Source organism: Melozone crissalis, unplaced genomic scaffold, assembly GCF_028551555.1.
Source record: "Melozone crissalis strain CALT ecotype California unplaced genomic scaffold, PUWL_Pcris_2 ptg000019l_1, whole genome shotgun sequence".
Taxonomy (NCBI): Eukaryota; Metazoa; Chordata; class Aves; order Passeriformes; family Passerellidae; genus Melozone; species Melozone crissalis.
This window is the reverse complement of record NW_026535797.1, coordinates 23291876-23312292: the sequence shown is the minus strand read 5'-3', so window position 1 is coordinate 23312292 and position 20417 is coordinate 23291876. Positions and strand designations below refer to the sequence as shown.

The 20417-nt window shown below is 38.7% G+C and overlaps 1 protein-coding gene across 4 annotated transcripts in view; it reads left to right on the top strand.

Moving 5' to 3' along the window:
• DLG5 (discs large MAGUK scaffold protein 5) overlaps positions 1–20417 on the top strand; it is a 97007-nt gene that overhangs the window by 1195 nt on the left and 75395 nt on the right. The gene's annotated exons all lie outside the window — the stretch shown is intronic.

Sequence of the window (20417 nt, the reverse complement as noted above, 5' to 3'; positions counted from 1 at the left end):
TATCCAGCGTGACCGAGTTGACTGATTCAGAAATGTGGGGTCTTTCCACTGTTGTTACTGGGTTCAGGATTTACAGTGTCACTACCTATTTTACATAAAGAAATGCTTTCAAAGGGCTTCCTGGCTCTTACAAATTATACAATTTCTTCAAGAAAACAAAGCCCTTTAAGAGCTGCATGTGTCTGGAAAGTAGTCCTTGCATGTGTGGCTGCCCTGTGTACTCTGCCCTTGCTTGAATGATGCTGTGGATGGTAAGAGTTCTGTAAATGCCAATGCTTGGGGGTCTTAAGTTTTGCTTTATTTCAGTGTAGTGTAGTGTATGGCCTTTTCTAATGAATATATGGCAGGACCTCACAAGATGGGGGAGAAATGGACTGAACAATAGACCTCAATACTTGAAACATTATGTGGTCTGACATCAATGGGAGATGAGGGCACTCTCTGCCTTCCAGAATGGCACCCATGATGGCTTTGTATGGTTAGAGTAAAGCTCATTCTTGTCTTGTTGAGAAGATGAATTGATGGTACTGTGCTACCAGCACTCCCCAGGCTTAAAATCAAAGGTGTAAAATATGAAAAGCAGAAAAAAAATAAAGTGTATGTTGGACTCAGTAATAGTCTTAATTTTTAAAATGCAAGTTGGAATCGAAGAATGCCTCACAACACAGAGTTCTCCAGGGAAAAGTAGTTTGATTGTCAAAGTGAGCTATACCCTGTTTGACTGACTGTGTTCAGGAGGCTTAATCTCAGTTAAACTAACGTGTGTGGGGAAGAGTGTTTCCTAATGTGATGAGTTTTAAAATGTTATTGCTTTCATTTATCAGTGGTAATAAAAGCTAACTTTGAGAGTTTTCTTGTGATAAACATGTTTAAAAATTAGTTCACAGGAGATTGATGACAGCGAGCTTAATTACTAGTAGACCATAGAAAGGTAGTGGACCTGAGCCTTCAAATATTGGTGTATATATTCCAGCACCCCCCTGAAGAGGTGTTATGGCAATTAGTCATGAGACTGCTTCTGTGTCCACTGAAAATCTCTGGTAATTCCTGGTCTTTTTGTGAGTTTGTCCTGGACGTGTTTTACAAAGAGTTCATGTTTGAGGGTAACTGTGATAGAAAGGTTCTTGTTGAACATGTAATCAGTTTTATTCCAATATTTCCCTCTAGGAAGTTTGACCACCCCTCTGCTCTTCTTGTGACATATGGGAGTTCTACTCCTTTTCACTGGAGAGATTGTAGGTGGATGAGTCAAGTCACTTTTTGTTTTTTGGCAAGAAGTAAGATGTACATGTGGCAGTGAGAAGTGCTGGATTATGTATTTAAAATACCAAAGTGAAACAGTCCATGTCACGTAAAATGCCTTTATTCTTAAAAGTAAAAATATATATATCTCAAACATCCCTTCGATTAAACCTGTAGAGTTGAATAAGTTTGAGTTGAATAAGTTTTTTACATACATTAGTGTATGTAGAAATGATAGATTACAGTGGTAGATGTAATTTTATTATTGTTTAGAAGAGGAGGCTAATAAAATGCATATCACCTGAATGCTTGTTGGAGATGAAAACTATTTGTAATCAATAATGTCTTGTGGTGGTGCTTGCTAATTTCTTTTTTCCAGTATGCTGCTATTGTGAGAGAAGTGAGAAAGTAATTTAGCAACATAATTTTGTTCAAAGTTTCAGAAATCAGCTTACACACCACTCACTACAGTAGGATGAGTGTTTCTTCATCCATTTTGATGTAGGTAACATGTACCATTACTTTGTGTTTTCTTTCTTCTCAGTTTAAATATTGCCTCCTTTTGTTCTTTAAAGGTGATATGTGAACTCTGATGGGAACTCTGGTTGTTATTTATACCAGCAGTTCTTGTGACTGGCTGGACAATGTAGAGCTGACACTTTTATAAGTATTTATCTGTGCCACACAGAGGGAGGTAAACAGCTGGGCAGACTGCTCAAGGGAAATAACTGGGGTCCTGGTAGCTGCTGAAAGATTTTTTCACTCTTTCTCTACTTTACAAAGAGCTTTTTTATCTTTATAGAGTTTCCCCCTGTTCAGTCACCATTTAAAGAGATTTGTCTTCTATGGGGACTTCTAATTGCTGATTTTAAACCTTAAACTGTATAGTTTCTTCAATAAAATGCATGTTTTTAAAGTTTTCTCAATTTTGAAATAAAACATAGTATGCGAAACTAATGTTAGTTAAGAGTGCAAGATCAAACAGGAAATTACCTTCTGTAAAGCAGAAGCTAAAACCAAGTGGGATTTTCTGTTTCATTTAATCATGTTTGGAGACTTTAGTTCTTCCTTAAGTAAAACCTTTGATTACTACATTGTACTTCTTTGTAAACATTTGAGAGAAATTGACTCTACACACGTGAGAATGGTTGCTTGGCTGTTTTGAAATCTCCTAGTGTTTTGCACGTGGATGAATTCTTTAAGTAGTGTGCTATGTTTTTTGTTTATTTACTTGGGGGTTAACTTATAGATTACCATTAAATACTTCATTTGGCAAATGGCCTCCATCATGCATCTGGGAAATCCTCATCCTGATAGAAGTACACATCCTTTATAATATGAAAATATTTCTGAGCATTCAGTTGTCTCTTAGATATCTTGGTTACCAGAAAATGTTTCTTTCTTACTGTTGCTTTATGTGAATTTTATGTCATATAAAGAGTCCATGACAATAATGCAATGGGAGATACTTTATTGTGACAAGTGCTATGAAAATATATTTTCATGTGTAATTGAAAGACCAGAATGGAAATCTGAGGAACCTATGTAAGTCTTCAAATTGCTTCAGATAACATAGAGCTTTCCACTTACATTTTTGTGGTACCACAAAGATGGGAAAAGGCAGGTTTGGTTGTTGAGCTTGGCATTTGTTTCCAAGATGAACACGTGGGGCTACAGAGATGCACTTTATCTTGAAGCAGAGTCAATTGCTGAACTCAAAAGCTTCATTATGGCTTGCACAGTTAATAAAATTCTAGGTTCAGAGTTTTCTTTCCTATTAGCAGTTGGTCTTCTGTATTCCTCCAGCTGCAGACTGACTGTGTTAGGCTTTAAAGGTGTTTTCTTAAACAGTTTCAAGATGAGAATTTAAGTTTTAGAACTCAAAATTGATTGCATATTTAAAAATATCTTTAAAGGGGCAGAAAAGAAAGAAGATGGTTGTAGATTGACTTTGAAAATTTTTCTTCTCTTGTTTATTAACTTATTTTTTTCTAATTGTGTTTGGTCAGACATAAAATGTTAATTCCCAGTCAGAAAGTAAATGTGGACATGTTTAAGAGTAGGGAAAAAAGGAGGGATTATCTCAACTTCCTCTGTCTGCTTTGTATATGAAAAAATAAACCAAGTTGTTTTGGACAATATGGGATTTGAAAACACAAAGTTTTAGATATTTCAAAGCCTTTCAGCATATTTAAAACCAAACACAAAAGGCAAGCTCTGTAAGTATAAATTTAGGAGATAGGCAGCTGGGACCCACTTCTCTGACAGCATTGCAGGAGACCCACAGGAAATGCAGTAATTCCAGGGTTGATCTTGAAGAGCTGGAATCATGGCTGCTTGGACCTGGTGCTGGGACATCCACATTTTGTTTCTTCTTTCCCATCTCTCACAAAGTCTTGTCTGATCCCCTCAAAGCATTGGCTGGTGACTGGCTAAAGGAGCAGGATTGAGAATTTGTGCTAGCGAGGAGCTGAGAGACTCTGGAGGAAGGGTGTGAGATGGGGAGGCAGGATGTGTTCTCCATGCAGGCACACAGTTTGTGGTGATTGGGGTGGGGCTGGGCTGAGCCTCATCCCCAGTGGGCACAGCTGTGAGAGGCAGGTGAGCAGCATTGACAGCAGTGAGCCACGGGGGCTGACCAACCACCAGAGGGAACAGAGGGCACACAGGTGTAGAGATGCAGGGTGAGGAATATAAAAGGTTGGGCTGAAAAACAAGAAGGGTAGAAGCTTAAAGCCTTCTGAAGTGGTATGGTCTTGTTCTGTATGGGGATGCTTAAAGCTTTCTGGTACTGTGTGGTGACACTGTGTATTGAGGCTGACTCAACTGTTGACACTCCTGTAGGAGCAAGGTGGAAGAAAGGGGAGCAGACACCCTTCTCCAGGAGATGAGAATTAGTGCTGTAAGTGTGCGTTCCCGGAGAGAGGGGAGAATGAGGAGAAATTGTAAAAACATGATTTACTGACTCAAGGACTGAACTGACAATTTTTTAATTAAGTACAATTTATACTCCCTTCTGTCACTGAAAATTGAAGAGTGGGAGAAGTAGAGCAGTGTGTTTGGGTTTTTCCAGACCTGTTATTAGTTCCCAGGGTAGCTACGCAAGTCGTGTTGCAGGATTTCTTAAATCGTGTTGATGAAAAAGCAGGCAGCGTTCAGAAGTCACCTTTGGAGCAGTGCAGCTCCTCAGCAGCACTGAGCAGCAATTAACCTTGATAAAACACCTGGCAGTAGTTTAGCAGTACCTGTGTCTTTTGGTGATCTCAGATTTTTGGTATCTCATGGAATTGCCAGGCTGAAGAAATGCAGGGAGATTCTGGCAAGTGTCCGGATGGGTATTCCCAATGAAATGTCTAATAGTGGTAAGTTCATGGAAGTAGGCTCTCAATTCCAAAGAAGGAAATGCATCTTGTAGTAGTTCATAAATCCCAAGGGTGGTAGTTCTCAATTACATTTTTGCTGTGCTCAGGGAGGGAGTGGAAAGAAAGCTGCCCACAGTAAACTCCCAGGGACATTGTTTTCGTCAGAGTAAAGGGAATAATAACCATTTTTGTGGTGCTGGTGCGTCCAGCTATCAAGTTGCTTTGGACACACACAGGACTTGGTGTCTTAAAAAATTAGGCATGATCATTAAGGAAAGCCAACAGCTTTCTGTAACTTGCTTCTTACTTTTTAAAGCTTAAAGATTGCCTGTTTCAGAGGTTTCACATCTTTAGCTTGTTTTAACTACCGCTCTCAGTCTCATTGTTCTCTTGCAGCTGTAACCAATCCTAGTTTGTCAGATTTTTTTGGACCCCTTGTCTAGCTAGTGAAAATCAATCCACCACACAGATACTGACTTTGGGCTTTCCAGTTCTCTCAGCAGTCTCTAATATGAGCTAAGTATTTTTTTTTCTCCCATTTGCTGCTTGCTGTTGCCACTTTCTGGTTTTTTACTTTCATTTCTTTATTTTTGCTTCTTATTTTTCCTTGCTCCTATCAATTGTTACTTTAATTATTATTTTATAGCATTAAAATTCCTTATTCAGAATTCCAGTCATTAGAAAGATATGTTGATAAACTGCTTGTAAGGATTCCTTACTCTGTAAAACCCCAAGGACAGAGCTGGTCAGTCCTATCATGGTTTTGGCTGGGGTTAAACCATGATAAGCCACCAGCACATATTGGTTGTTAGTGTGAAGCAGTTAGTTCCTGTTGTGTGTTCTTTTCATAAGAAGAATTGAGAAATGCTGTATGTATAGTAATGCTAAAACGTTTCTTTATGTAAGCTGTTCATAGTGTTGATGGAGACAGAAAAACATGTTCTTAGTGGATGTAACTTTTTGTGAAAAGAGCGGTAGTCACGTAGGTGAGACATCTAGGTTATGGAGCTATATTGAGTAGTTCATGGTAAAACATTGTTTGTGACCTTCAAGATGAAAGTTGTTGGTTGCTTTTTTGGGAACAGTGGCAATTTAGAACTGAATCATTCTGATGGAGGAGCTGGCAAGTTTGCAGTGGCTGAGCTTTGGCTTGAGGCCAGTAATGCTTTTCTAGTAGAAGCAGACAAGAAGAAGGTGCTGTCCTCTGAAGAGACCGGTGTTGTTAGTCTGTCTCAAATGTTGGAGCCTGGCTCTTCCAAAAGAGCCATTTTTTTTGAGTTCTCAGTGATACTCTGGTATATCAATTCTTGTCAATGAGAGACAGAATTACTAAAATATTGAACGAGGTCCATAGTGGTGTTACTTAGAAACTAATTCAAAAAAGCCAGTGCACAGTGTGACGTGCAATATATGCCCGTCACAGGTTGTGGTGTACTAGCAGGTATGTTGATGCTGATGGGGTAGTACCAGCATCCACTCCTCTTGTAGCTAACAATAAGGTTAACTCTGGGAACTCCTGCTGCCAGCTGTTGTGCAAGAGTGTGATCTCCATGGGACACCCTTTCCAGGCTTCAGGAGCTGGTGATAGCAAGAACTGATGGCCCTGGAAGTTGATGGAAGTACTTGGCCACTTGGGGTGAACACTGAATGACATTTTTCTAGACAGTTACTGGGTGTACAGAATAACATCCTACAACTGGAAAGCCCTTCTTACCCAAACTGGTGTCAGAGGAAGTTAAAGGCAGCCTGTTTCAAATATATAACACCACTTTCTTCCTCACAGCTTTCAAAACCTCTAATTTCACAGTTCATGGGTTGAGCTGCTCAGCAGTTTGCTTGTTCACAGCATTAATATGTTTGTTCTGGTGAGCTGGTCTTTGTATTTTTGAAAATCATAAATTTTTTTCTAGCTGGCTGATGAAGGCATTGTATTTTAAATAGCCTGTATCATCCTGATTAAGATTTGCTGACCTGCAGCTGGAGAGAAGAAGCGAGAATGTAAAACCATTAAGTGTTTCAACTGGAGAGTTGAGGGGTTGGATTTTTGGAGACTTTTTATGTAGTTGACAATTTATTATGTATCAGATATGAACCAAAAAATTTCTTCCCCACCTTCAAACCCTCAAAGCCCATGTTCTTTAAACTAATTTCAAAATCAGTTTTCCTAAAAAAATGTCCTTTTGCTCTAGCTTTTTATTCTACCTGCACATAATTGCTGTTTCACAAACATGTTTATTATTCATGTACTTACCTTCCAGCATGTGAGTAATCCCCATTTATATGTATCAGGTTGGCCATGTGCAAATGTTGGCGGAATCCAGGCCTTGCATGCTGAGCTTTCTGGGTTGAACAATGTCATCAGTAAAGTACCTCTTGTACCTTAGAAAGTGAGGCTGATGGTTGTTTGCTGCTCCGTAGTGCTCAAAATGGAGTTTGTGTGGGAAGAGATAGCTGGGGTGTAGGTAGGAAGGTATTTTCCTTGAGGATGGATGTAAAATCTAGTGGGAATTGTGAACTCACTTTTGGTGTAAGTGAACTGTGTTCTTATGATGTTGGTGCACCAAAATCCCCTTTCAACTCTGTTCTCTTTTTCTGAGACTGACCAACTGACAAGTATAAGTATGGTTTTCTGTAGAAGAATCAGAAATTGTGGGTTGGGGAAATAAAGCTGGTGTAGACAATTACCAATCTGTCTGAATTGTTACATAGGTGTTCATGGGGGTTTTTAATAAGCACAAAACTATATTTATTATCTTTATTGTTTGTTTTTCTTGTTTGTATTTGGTTTTCTTGTGGCTAGCTTTCCTCTGTTGCATGCTTTTGTGGAAAAATCATTGTAGGGGGAATTTTAAGACTTGGGTAACCATGTGATCTAGCTCTTTTTGGAGCACTTATATAATGTGAGTTTGCCTTCCAGAGTTATGATCCTCTTGCAGAAAGAGGGGTTGATTGAGTTGTTGGGAGTTCTTCAACTAGAAAGTGACACAAGATTGACAGATGTTGTTTTAATAACTTCTTTCAGGGAATCTTGATACTTAATTTTAAAGTTCTCTTAAACACTTCATGCATAATCTTGTGATTGCAGTGATTTTTAAGAAGGTCTCATTCGCATTTAGGTCACGATGATGTGTTCTCCAGGTGGTGAGCAAGTGTGTGTGTTTAATGGTGGTGAAATCAGGTTATCTAAAGGTTTTATTTGGGGCTAAATACATCAGCACAACAAAAATACCCAGTTATTAACTTCACTTCTCAATATTTAAAGTAGTCATGAATTTCCAGTCTGGTTTTTCTTTTCTGAACACTTTGATGAGAAAGAGCAATGTTATTTGAGAGCTTGCTTAAGCTTTAATTGAATGTAGGATGTGTTTTTACTCTTTCAGTTTAAAGGCCATTTGACTTAAGTAGGTGTGGTTAAAAAGAATATAAAATGCTAAAGCCTTAAAGAAAAACAAAACAAACAAAAAACTCCCCACCAAACAACAAGTCATAACAGTAGGCTTCCCTTTGTAATTGATTAACTGGTTTGTTATTGTCATCAGCTGTTCCATCATGTGCTTCTGATGTAAGACTGGACTCTGAACAAACTCTGTAGGTGTACCTGAATTTTAGTAATACTGAAAGCACAAAAAGCACTACTAAACTCTCTCAAGATCACAAAAGAGGTAGTCTCAAGAGGGCATTCACTTTCAGTTCTATTATTTTCACCCTGAGGTATTGGTATTTTTCTCTTCTTTTAATAAAGGGTATTCTGAAAATCTGACTTGTTCAATCTTTTTTCTGCTTTCTGTGGCAATCAACCATAGGCTGCTCAGGCTGCCTGTTTTCCTCTCTCTATTTAGGTATTCTCCCACAGCTTTCCTTTGCTGTGCACAAGCAATCTTTGCTTTTCTGATGGGGAAATTTAAAGTTTTGAGGCTTCTAGTTACCTTTAGGGCATATTGGGAAAGGACACTTTCTGTAAGATGCATTGACTACTTTTGGTTAAGGGTCTGATTAGTTTGCCTCAAGGCTTTAACCCTGCTTCCCTCCCTGTTGAATAACCCAAGGCTGACTTAATATAGACTGAAGACATGAACTTTGAGAGACATGTAGTGAGATATTTTTCTGAACTGCTGCCCTTGAACATGTGTAGGCCAGCACTTTAAAGTATGCTGTATTTCAGATATATTCATTTGTTATCCTGGTTCATGAACCTTTCCTATTTTCCTGGCACCTTTGAGGTAATCAGGAGTATTTCGGGGCTGCATGCTGCAAGTGTCAGAGCAGTGTTTTGGCTGAAAAGAACGATCCTTGATAACACAGAGTCCTAGTTTCAGATCCTAGGGTCAGAGGTATTTTCTGCCTCAGAATTTTAGGACTTGGTAGGGTATCAGGAGCATGGGTATTAATATGAAAATCAGTAAAAACATACAAGAAAAACTTGTCTGTCAAGGCTGGTGGCAATCCTGCTCTGTACAACAATGTTTGGCTGAAACCTGTGTGTGGTGTGTGCTGGACTGGAAGGAAACACAGTGTAAATGCTGAGCTGTTTTTCTGTCCCTGGCTGAGCTGATCTTCAGTGATATGCTGTGCATACATGACTTGCATAAAATTACATTTGTCAGGGAGTACCTCATTATATTGTCTAGAATATCAAATCTCAATTTAATTTTAGAGCCAACTATAGCAAATTTCTCCAGTGCTGCAAGATGCCAAGTTGTTAGTGTGGTTTTGATTCTGAGCTTGTCTTTTGGGGCCCATGATTTCTTCCATACCAGTGATAAGCAGAAGGTAAAGGCAGACTGGAGCTGGAAGGATTGTAGTGACTATTGCTTGGCTGCAGTAATGAGCATTTTGTTGCACTGTGTTCTCTTGTTAGGAATTTCAGGGTGCTACTCTGAAAAGTTCTTTTTCTTCTGCAGCTCTGCATTGCAACAATACAGTGTGGAGTTGATTTGTTTTGCCCTGTATCTGTTTAGCTTTCTCGTGGGCACATGAGCCAGATCCTTTCTGAGGGTTGTAGGTGCTGATGGAGGAAATCCACATTATAAGTTCTAAGCATTCATCTCATCAATTGCATTATATGGGTACATTTGTGTATGGAAATTTTTAGTACATGCTTTTTTAGTGAGAAATACTTTAAAAAAACATATGTATTGAAAGTAGATAATATTTTTAAAGACTAATTTTCCCCTATCAAAATATTTTGACTTGTTCCTACAATGCACCCCTAAATTAAGCTTTGCTGAAGTGTGGTTGCATGCATTTTTGTTACCGTGCAAGACACAAATGCACAAAAATAGCTAAAGCCATTTTATTGCACATTGTAGTGAAATAATAGCTTTTGAGAGATAATAAATATTCAGAATAATTCCCATGTCTTCTGACAGGAAGAGGAGGTGAATTTGGATCACTGAGGCTGTAGGATTTCTGACCTTATGGAATAGATCATGAAGCCTTGGCCTTGATTTAATTCTAAGTAGTGCCTAATGTAGATAGTGTCTGCATTTTGTATGACCTGTTTCAGAAAATAACCAAAAGCGTGCTTCATTTGCTTGATTTCAACAGAACATTGTTAGCTTATGGAGTGGAATCTCATTTGGCTGGCTAATCTCTGTTCTCGATTTTCTGCTGTCCTCATGTGTTTTTCAGTTCACATGTGGTGTGTTGTGAAGACAGGCTTCTCAGCTTTCCCACTGAGTACTCAGTGTCTGTTCATGGTGGTTGTGGTAGAGGACCTGTTCTCTCCGTTACCCATGTGCTTTGTGGAAGATAAACATGAGAAAGAGCCTAATAGGAGAAATAACTCTTAAGAGAGATCCTTATGATAAGCACAGCTTCTTCAGTGAGACTCAAAAGTTATAATTACCTAAAACACGAATTTCTGATGTTCATGTTACAAACTTATTTTGGTTAATGCAGTTTTTCTGAACATTTATAAATAAAGCTAATACATGAGGTGACATGTTGGAAAGGGGAAACAAATTGTCTGTGTCTGATGATTGGATTGCAGGGTACACCAGGGGCTAGGCATTTCCTGAAAGGTTTTTGAAAGTCCTTGAAGAAACAAAATTTCTCTTGAGTTCTCTTATTCAAGTACAGAAGTGAATTATGGAAGGTAGCCTTTCTCTGCTCCAACAGTTTTTTCTTGTTGTGTGGGTGTTTTAATAAGTGCATCTTAAATATGTATATCTGCAGCATTCTGAATGTAAAATCTGGATTTGCCAAAGTGTTTATTCCTATCAGAGATCTTGCTGAACTTTCAGGGGTTTTTTCCTTCTTTTTTAAACGCATCAAAGAAAATGCTTTGTGGTGCTTTTCTTGTCTTAATTTTATATCAGCCTCAAGAAATTTAGAGACTTCTGTCTAAACAGGAATTACCCAAAGGCTAGTTTGCAGTAAGCATAGGCTAGTTATCATAATGAAAACAATGAAATGTATATAGTTCCCCCTGTAATTTTTTTTCAGATCAAGATTAGGATTTAAATAAAGTAACATGGGGTCTTAGACAGTTTCATTCTGTACACACTACAAAATATAGTGTGTATCTTCATTTTTGTCTGGAAGTGGCATCATGGGGAAATGATGCCATTCTCAGTATTCCAAGCAGGTCTAGGACTGTGTTCATTAAGAGCTTCATTAAGAGTGAACCTGCTGATGCTTAAGTTAAAAATGCTCATTTCATCTCATCATAAAAAACAATTTCAACTTCAAATAATGCTCTTTAAAAATGGCACTTCAGAGAGAAGCTTTTTTTGCCAGCTGCCCTCTGATGGTTTTTTTCAGCCATTTTCTGGATGTCTGAGCTGAACATTCAGCATTACTGGTGGTAATTGCTCTGCATTAATTTCCTAGTGCAAAAGTAAAGAAGGAACATCATGTAGGTAAGTGTGAGAATGTTGGTCATGGAAGGATCATCTCTGAAGGACTTCTCTGCTGTGGAGAAGAGGGAAAGGATGTGTATTCAGAGCATGATGAGAATAATGTGTTGTAAATGAAGCATGAGGCAACTGATCACAAGGACTGCTTTAATGATAAAAATCAGGTGGAGTTCTCTAAGAGCAAAAAAATATATAGTGGGAAATTATGTGTGCTTGCTTAAGCTCTGAATTTGTTGGCAGACCTAAGTGACCTTTGATGGGCTCAGGCTGGGGTGGCATTTAAGTGTTTTCAACTTGCCTTGCAAATCAGGTGTTTTGTGAGCTTGGGGTCAGAGGAGAGCACACCAGCCAGCCTGGGCTCAGGGTCTCTCAGCTTTGTGGCAGGAGTGGAGTGATCATGATCTTTCTCGGGATTCAGGGCTGACATGTGTAGAAGGTGGCTGAGAGAAGTGAGAGCACCTCAGCCACCTCTGCTGTGGTGGCTGTGAGCTTTTCCTGGGTGCTTTGTTATGAAGTCAGTTAAAATAGCTGAGATTGTCCTCACTTAAGGTTAGAGTTTGCACAAAGAATTCCTTGCCACACATAATAAATGTTTAAAAGCTTTTTGCTCACTGCTGCTGTTATAGTTGCCACTCTAGTGAAGTACATCTGGTTTTGACGTATCATTTTGAACATAAAGGTCAGGATATTTGTTGCCCAGGTCCTTGGCATGGTCAGATACTCAGTGATCCATAATTAGAAATGTGCATGAATACCCTTAATTCTTCTGTTCTTAAATGTGTCACTTCATGACCCTAGAGTTAAGAGTTGGAGTCTGAACGTTTTACCATTACATCCGTCTATTTTGTAATTCCGTTCTCAATTCCTGTGTAAAACTCCTCAAGAAAGCCCTTTGCAGTGCATGGGAGGTGTAGCTGATTTCCCCAGCTTGGATGGGATAACTGGTAAAATGGTTAATGCAAATTTAATCTTTGCTGCTGCCTTCAGATAAACAAATGGTTCATGTATTAAGGTGGGATGTGAATTTTCTGCATTATGCGAGGATGAAGTATTCTTTTTTTTGCTATGCTTAAGCGCTACTTGCATATCTTAAATGGAAACTTAGTAACATTGTGCAATATCACTACTGTTTTCAGACTTTAAGCAGAAACTGTTTGTAGGTTTGTGATTAGTGGAAAATGCCCAACTGTATGTTTTAGGCCTTGCTATTGGATATTCCTCTTCAATACTCTTGGTATAAGAAACTATAGAATGATAGTTGAGTTCTAGTTGCTATACCATGTTTAGATGTAGGATTACAAAATTCATGTGAAAAGTTGATTCTTAGATGATTGTTAAATGGATCATGATATTGCTGGCTCTTATCTCAAAAGTGACAAGAATTGTGAATTTCCATGAATGCATGGCTTTAGTGACAATGATGGAAACCTCTCCACAAGCCTTCAACTCATTATTTGGAGGAAATCAAGATGTGCATCCAGGCACCATGGTGGAGCAGAGCATGCATCACAAAACCAGAAATGATGTGCCAAGGTCCAACTTCAACCTTTTTTTTTTTTTTTTTTTTTTAGAATTTAGGTTCAAAATCATGTATTTTATGCAGTTAATCTCACTTTAGAGATTCAGAATGGTGGTAAAAAAGAGTTTTACAATTGGAGAGGTTTGAAGCAGAGAAGGGAGGAATTGATCCTGAAAGGTAGAAATGAAGCTGGGAGTGCAATACCTTCTCCAGTGCTCTGTGAGACGTGCAGCCTGCAGAAATGAGAGTGCAGCTGTAATTTTTTTCAAAGTTAGTGCCTTAAAGTATATGATGCAAGCCTAAGCTAATATAAAAGTGCTGTGAGTATATCACAGTAGCTGTGTCTTCCTGGCATATTTTGATAAAAGTAGCCTACCAAATACAAAGTAGAAATACAGGAAAGCCTGTAACCTCTCCCAGTGGCTTACTGCTGATGGACTTTGTAATTACATCTGTCTATCTCCATCTGCACCCTGCTTGTCTAGAGGCTGGATTTAAGGTTAATTGTATGATGGAGGATCCTGGCTTAAAGCTATATCTTAATTAGAATTCACAATCCTCTTTACATAAAAATATCTGAAAACTCTTTTAAAAAAACACTGATTATAGGGCAAATGAAAAGATTTTGATATTTCTTTTTTCCTAATTTGTGAATAGCTTAAGTATATATAAATATATTCCTATGCCATCTGGTTTATTTCTCTCTTCATCTTACTCTTGGCTTCTGTCATCTTGCTTATTGCTCTTTGGCTTTTTAATTAAAGGAAATTTAATTTAATTTTTAATTAAAAAAGCAGTAGAAATAACTTTTGTGATCACAGTAACATTTCAAAGGTTATTGAATGCTATGAAAAACAGTGCTGTTCTATGTTTTGAGGTTTACTGCTATTGAACATAGCTCTGACATGAACATACCAAATCCCTTTGACTTGGGTGTATAATATTCTAATTAGTGTAATTAATCAAATTTTATTCTGTAAAATAGAGTGTTTTTCAGAAATATATGGTTCAGTTCTTGAACTACCATACAGGGATTGCACTATCCTTGGTAAGATTGTTACATTTAACTCTTATGTTCCGATGGTGTCCTGACTGAAATAGATCTGTTCCTAAAAGTTGTGGTTTGGAAGTATTTAATTAATTGTATAGGAATTAACGATTACAACATTCTGAGAGCTCTCGGGATGCAATTTGGTGAAAACAGAGAAAATTCTGTCTGTTCAATGAGTTGTGTAAGAGAAAAAGCAGGAAAATACATGCTTATGTTTCATTTTGATTAATTTCATGTCAAGTGCTACAATGTAACTTTGGTGTTGGATATTTTTGTTTGTTCTGTTTGCTTCATTTTTTTCAACTTGTAAAATCAGTTGTTTGGTCCTTAGAGATTTTTCTTCAGCTGAAGTGAGTTTCTATAAATTAATCTTTTAGGTCTTAAAAAAAAAAAAAAAAGGAGGGGGAAGAAAAAAAAGGAGGGAGTTCTAAAGATGTTCCTTAAACAGCATCACTTGAAAAATTCAGTTTAACGAGGTGCATAAGCATATGCTCCTCTTTAGCAAGAGAACGCTTTGTCTCTTGGGTTGTATTCAGATATTGCTGCTTGCATGAGTTAAGATGATTAAGTATGACCCTAATGTTGTTAAACCAGTGCCTGAGTTCCTGATATGATAATTTGCAAACAAAATTTGCTTTCTCATAGTGTCAGTTGCATTCCAGTTTGGCAGCATTTGGAAGTTAAATGCCCTGGCTTGGTGATTCCTTGCTGCTGTTGGATATCATCTTAAATGGGAAAGGAGATGCTGGACTGAAGCAAAAGCATAAAGATATTTTTTCAAACCTCAGGATTTCACTGCTTTTATTTAACACTTTTTGTTAAGCACCTGAATCATGGGATAATAATTTTTAAGATCGTTTAAAAATTGAGAAAATGAAGTCGATTTTTAACCCAAACATAATGTATTTTGAAAATACAAAAATATGCAGATTTGTGTACTGATTGTTGTCACTGTGAATCCCAAGTACAGGATTGCATGAAGGTTTGCCACAAGGCTGTGTAACTGTTCAGAGTACCTGACTCAAACTCATCTCTGATTAGCAAGTGATCTTTTTTAGCCATACTGCTGGAGCCATACTAAGAGTGAAGAAGGAAAGCATCTGTTCTTATATTTTTATTACTGCATCATCTAGGAACTTTTCGACTTTATGTGACGTTTCATGATTAAATTACTGGCATGGTATAGATATGTTGTGATTTTTGCCACAATTTTTTCTTGTTTCAAGTCTGTCTTTATTAGTTTGGCATGCATGTTTGGAACTGGTGGTTAAATGAGGAGAGTTGTGTTTGGGGGAGCAGCAGAACTGAGAGGAGAAATAGTCCTGTGACAGCACCTTGGGATGGAGGTGGTGAGAAGGGCAGCGCAGTGTGGTGGGATAGATGGTGTTAATGCTGGTGGTGTCCTCTGCAGAGAACAAACCATGCCTGCGTTTCTTTGTGAGGAAGTATCTCTTGAGTTTATGTTTGTGCCATGTGTACAGAACTGACAAGCCTCTGTTTGTGCTGGAGTGTTGTGCCTTATTGCTGTGCCTGAGTGTGTGGCGATGGGGTGTGATTGTTGTCCTTGCTAATTGCTCTGCAGCTGTTCCCTCCTTCCCTCATCAGTGCCTTGGCTAACTTGGTTACATGGTTCTTTAAGAGGAGGTAACGCAGTATCTTTGCAAACCAAAATTGTTATACATATGTTTAAGGTACTTAGCTCATCTCAGGATTTGCACTTTAATTTTGCAGTAAACTTTATGCAGAAAGAAAAATCAAGCGGCGTTGCAGTCCCTTGCCTAGATCTGGGGTCAGCCCGAAGGCTGGTTGCGCAAAGCCAGTAATACTGCTTTATAAAGGGGTTGTACCGCGGCGCTAAAATTCATCCGTGAGTGACCTCTTGGAACTCTGTAACTCTACACCCACACATCCTAATTGTCTGCTTAGGTCGCAGCCAGCCTTTGATGTGCCACAGAGCGCGGTAGGGTACTGGGCCAACTGGTTCAGCCGCCGCCTGCCGCTGCCGCGGAACAAGAGCCCTTTGTTGTGCGCGGGGACCGAGCCGCGGCGGCCCTGCCACGGCCGGCACCGGGGCCGGGCCGTGTTTGCGGGGTGCTCTGCTGGGCTGTGGCCGGGAAGGTGTCTGCTCCGTGCCCTGTGCGCGGCTGTAGCGCCTGAAATGTGGCTGTAGGTTCTGGGGGACTTAGCCGACTTCCCAGTTCGTGCTATTGCAGGAAATCTGCTTATGTTTCAGTTTATACCAGTGGGGTTTCTTGTAAAAGCTTACTAGAAAGTGGTTTGGGTTTCTTTGGTTAGTTACTTGGGGTGGGGTTTTTGTTGTTTTTGTTGTTGTTGTTGGTTTGGTTTTTTTTTCCTGCTGCTTCTCTTCAGCCGCTCTTGGGCAAAGGCTTCTACTCATTTACAGTTAAAACTAATGCTGGAATGTCTTCTCCAGACCTATGCTGACAAATGTTCTGTTATCAAGAATAAAATTTTAAACAGAAAAATGGTGATACATGCACACTGTCTCATGATTCCAAGTGTTTGGAAAACCAAAAATCTGAGTGATTACAGAGACGTTGCTTTAAAAGAATCTTGCCATGCCAGGATGCCCATGAAGTATTTTGAACCTGTATCTAAACTGATTGGCATGCAGACATGAATTCGTGTTTTATCTATCCAGATACTGCTCTTAGGATTGTTAGTGCTGATTTTATAGCTTCTTGCCACTTTAATATAAATTCATTCTGAAGCTTGACTTGCAGTGTTCCAGTAATTCTTGGTTGTTGGGCATACAGAACTGTAATTTCTTTAGGCCCCCACACCACAGCATTAACTTATATTTTTAAATCACAGAGACTGAGCTCAATTGTTTGATCATAGTTATAGTATATATGTTGGTACATATGCAGTGCTTGGCAAAAGTAACATGCTTGCTTGTAGTAATGCTTCCTGTGTGCTTTTTACCTAGTTTCTTATTCCAACTTTTTGTTTTCCAGCTTGCATTAACTTAAGCTTAAGGCTTATTTCATGTTATGGGCTTGCTTGCTGATCTCATTCATCCCGAAAGCAATGTTGAAGAGGGCAACAAATACAATTATAGCTATAACATAGTAGAAATAAGGAAAATGAAATGTTATGCAGGCAGCACCTGAAACCAGGTGATAATGACTATGGTTATTAAGCAGACTTGACTGTCTTTAATCAGAGACCTGTTTGTGGAACACGGACTTGATGAGGAAGACAATAACAACGTGATAATGACAAAGCTTAGCCGGGTTGGGAGGATTTAGGAGCAGCATATATGAGATACTGTCTGTACAATCAACCTGTAATCTTTGGAGTTGAGAAGGAAGATGAGTTGGAAGAGAGCAGAAGCAGAAATGCATTACTGTAAAGCTTCACTGAAAGGTATGGGAAAGTTGAGTGGTTGCATTGGTGTTGAGAATCTTTATGGGCTCTTTGTTAGTATTCCTCTGGCTTTCTGCTTGGTTTTGGAAAGGAAATGGTTGAAGGTTGTGAAAAATTTAGAGTAATGTTTCTTTTTTCCTTTTATAATTCCTTTATGTTACTCTTCTCCTTTTCTGAAGGATTTGATTTTTCATAGCATTTATCTGTGGTTAGATGAACAGTGAATACATTTATTTCAGCCATTCTTTTGAGTAAGTTGGCTGTAAAATACAGCTAATTGCTGTTTACAAGCAGAAACTAATGGAAATAAATTGCCAAAATTCCTTTAAAGAAGGAAAAATATTTTGACTGAGAAATCCAAATCGAATATTCAATACATCTTTTGCTTTATAAGGTTCATATTAAGAATTGTGCAGCATGAAGAAGTGAAACATTCTGTGGCCAAAATCAGAGTTTTTTAGTGGTTTGGTTGTGGTAGTCTCAAAACCTACTTCCCTCTTTCAGTGTTCAGCAGCATGGGAGGTTCTTCAGCTCAAGTCCCCACAACCTCGACTTCCTGTGTTTGTGGGGAGACTGATTAAAAGCAAAATGTGGGAGAAAACAATTATTTTTTTTCCTTCCAAGACAAGTGTGTGTCTTTGTTGTGTCCCTCCCGACCCAGGATGGATGTTCCATAGCCATGTATGTGCTGTGAAGTAATTTCTCCTTGAACCACATTGCCTTCTTAGTTTTGTATAGAACCTGGAGCAGTTGGGTAGCTTTTCAGGTCCTATGTGGCTTCCCAGGCAGTCAGCTTTTCTAGAGACAAACTAAGGGATTTCTGGTAACAGGTTGCCAGGAGCTAAAATGGCGTGTCAAAAAAATTTGAAGCAAGTTATTGGTCCACATGTGTCATGTAGAATTTGGTAGAAGGGAAGGGTCCTTGTAAGTGTGATGTTGAAGTAATGAGCGTGCAAGTGTGATGTGTCCATTTATAACTTCCTCCATTTATCATCATGTACAGAGGATATAGTCTTACTACCAGGTGAGGCTGGAAAATGGAAGCATTGCGAACCTGGCTTTGCCATCAGGGTTTTCTGCAAGTGACTTGTATGTGAACAGAGGTTTTGGGAGTCACGGTACTCAGACATGGTTTTTTCATTTCTGTATCATCCTTCCCACACCCTCCATTATTTTATTCCTTGTCCTAAAATCTTGTGGAACTTCTCCTGGAAATCCCATGGCAGAGTTTGTATTGGCTGTGTATGTAAGTCTTGAGCTGGCAGCTGCAGAATCAGGGGGAAGTTGCTGTGTTTTGGACATTCTGCAGCCTGTATTTTAGATGAAGTGACTGCCATAGCTTCTGCTGTAGAAGTTTATTGGCACAATGTTGGTTCTGCACAGTTTGTGTCAAATGGGGCATGGCTGAAATCATCAATTCTGAAGCTTTCCTGGCTCTTCCAGAAGACCTGGTGTACTGAAGGCATAAGTGGGGCTGCAGTTCAGAGCTGTTGTTTTTTTATGAAACTGTCATTCATAGTTAAACTTATTTTTTAAACAATACATTTAATTAGAAGAGTGAGATGTGTAGTTGATGTTGAAATATTTTCCAGAGTTTTTTGTACTTATATATACACACACAGGTTCCTAGACATCTGTAATGTACACCACTGCAAGACATTCTGACATTATGGGCATTATGCTTTTAGTGGCTGTATGAAGCTGAAATATTACCCATCCTCAGTTCTTTAACTGGTGCAATAATTACTGTAGTATTTCAGTTGTGAGAACAGATTTCAAAATGAGCAAATTGCAATAAAGTAACAAGGTTCAAAGTTTTGGAAACATGAGTGGCATTTCATCCTGCATATTACCTTCTCATTCCACACCACAAAAAATACCACTAAGGACAAAAATAAGCATTAGATGGTGCACAGCAGTTGTCTTCTCCTGGTGCTGTGCTGAGGCTCAGCTTCTGAGGAGCCTATGTCTCCTGCAAGTTATAAAGAGATTTTCTGTCTGTTTTGATGAAAAGTAAACAGAATGGGGATCTCTGTCAGCTTGCTGTGAAGACTAAGATTTGAGGTCAGCAGCTTTTTCAGTCTGCAGGGAAATACAGGGATAGAGATAATGTGCCTTTACTGTTTGCTTCACTGACATAGAACTTAATTTATGTGAGACATAGAATTTATGTGGGAAGTAATTTTTTTCTTTTGCTGTGTTTCACAATAGAGCATTCGTTGTTTGAGCAGAAACAGGAGTATTGAGACAAATGAGCATTGGCTCCAGCTGTAGATCAGGTTTCTCCAGGTTTTCAATTTCATCCCTTTGTCCAGCAATTTAAAAGTGCTCTTCAGCATCCCTCTCAGAAAATTTTTGCGACATTGCTCTTTAGTATTTCCATTCAGACAATAAGCAGAATCTTATTGGCCTGCCTTTTTAACAACCACAATACTGCCATACTGGAGCTTCTGTCTTGGTAATAAGGGTGGGTTGTGTCATTCTAGTTTTCTTTGTGTGTACAAGCCATGCTGACAGATATTCTGCTGTTGACAGCTAAACACAGGACAGAAGGAACAGGACTTCTTAAAACAAAAGTTGTGATTTGTTGTTTAGGGCTTCTGGGTCATCAATCTTATTCCTCTTAAAACGCACTTTTAGAGCTTTAGTGTTGCTTGACTAGTCCCATAGAGAACATATACACACTACATTGTAACTGTAGGCAGTTCTAGCCAGGATATTCTTTTGGTTTGAGTTTGCTGGAAGTTTTTAGTAGAAAAAAGTCAATGTGCTAGCATTAATTTTTGGTTTTGAAATTGGTTTTTTTTTGTCTAGGTGTTAACATAATTTGGCTTAATACCAAACTTCGTGAAAAAGGTGTCAACTTTTTAAAGATTTATCATATTTTACATGACTGTGATTTGGTTTCTGGATTTTTCTTATACTATACCTGCTTCTTGTTGTAGGTGTATGAAGCTGGGAGCTGTGTTTCAGGCTGAGCTGTCACAATGAGA